Raw genomic sequence first — 1,581 nt, 5'->3', positions numbered from 1 at the left:
GTACCAAGACAGAAGTGATAGAACTTGAAAACTGGTTGGATATGGAGGTGAGAGTGTGTTACTAAGGAAGACATCAAGATTATGAACCTGAGTTACTAGGAGGATGGTGACATTCTCATTAGCATTAGGTAAGTGAGGAAAATAATGAAATTAGTTTGATATATGTTGAATTAAAGATGTCTATAGATATCCAGTTTGAGATGATAATAGAGAGTAGGCAATAGGAGATGTGAGAAAGGAAGTCAGAAGAGAGATGAGACCTGGAAAAGTAGATACAATAGCTCTTTGTAGAGATAATTGAATCCCTGTGAGCTTATAGAAACACCAAGTAAAATAACATGGTGTGAGAAGAATAAAACGCCCAGGATAGAAGCCTGGGAACCATCCAACCACTGGTAAATATAATCTGGACAAAGATTCAATAAGCGAGACTGAGAAGGAGTGACCAAATAGGAAGGAGGAGGAGGACAAAGAGTGAGGCATGCTATGGAGAAAATAATATCATGGTAAGAAGGTAATCATCAGTGTCAAAGGATGCAGATAAGTTAAAAAGGATGAGAATGGAGAAAGGGCCACTAGATTCAGCACTTAAGAGATCACTGGTAACATTAGAGAGTACAATTAGCTAAATAATGAGATTTTAAAGCTAGAGTCAAAAAGTGTAAGAGGAAGAGACTTGTGGAAACAATAATTATTGATGACCTTCTTAATAAGTTTAGGCACAAAGAGGAAGAGAAATTTGGAATCATAGCTGAGATTGATAGATCAAGTAAGATGAGATAGATGAAAAATAAGTATGTTTTCATAGGAAGTAGGAAATGTACAAATAGACAGGTGAGATTGAAGAGAAGTGAGAAACTAGGGATGATAGAGGGGATAATCTGCTGAAGAAGACTGGATGAAATGGGATTACAAATAGATGTGAAATGGCTTGTTTTAGCAAGGAGCAGAGACACCTATTCAGTGGTGAAAGAGGATATAATGACAGAAGGCTTGTGAGTGATGTGAGATGAAAAAAGGCACAAAAGTCAATTGTCAGCAAAAGGTCTCATTTTTTTTTTCGAGTGAAATCAAATATGAGGCAAAGTTCTTAGCTAAGAGGGTGGAGAGAAGTGAAACAATGGGAGATTTGAGGATAGATGAAAAGGTTAGGGAATGATGCTGTGGTAAGTGGAATAGTGAGTTAATTAAGTAAGTAGAATAGGGTTAGCTAACTATAGTGATAATCTAGTTGAGATCATGTAGCATAAATGTATTTATTCTTAAAAGCTTCACGATTTTTTTCTCGTCTTTATTCAGAAGCTTGTCAGTAGGAACATAGGCAGTAGATAGTGGGAATAGTCCAAGGCTTGCTCTTGACAGGGCAATATTCGTGACAGAATTAGGAAGAACAGTAGACAAGAGAATAGGATGTTGTAGAATTGAACCAGTTCACCCAGGGTTCAAGATAGAAATAGTGTAGCCAATCCAGGGATAAAGAAATTGAAAAAGTAACTTGGAAAAGAACAGAGGATGAGTAATCTAAAGGTCATGGCAAAAAAGAACACTATTAGGAGTACAAGAGGAAGTGAAGTTGAATGA

This window comes from Notamacropus eugenii, chromosome 6, assembly GCF_028372415.1.
Source record: "Notamacropus eugenii isolate mMacEug1 chromosome 6, mMacEug1.pri_v2, whole genome shotgun sequence".
NCBI lineage: Eukaryota > Metazoa > Chordata > Mammalia > Diprotodontia > Macropodidae > Notamacropus > Notamacropus eugenii.
This window is presented reverse-complemented; position numbering follows the sequence as displayed.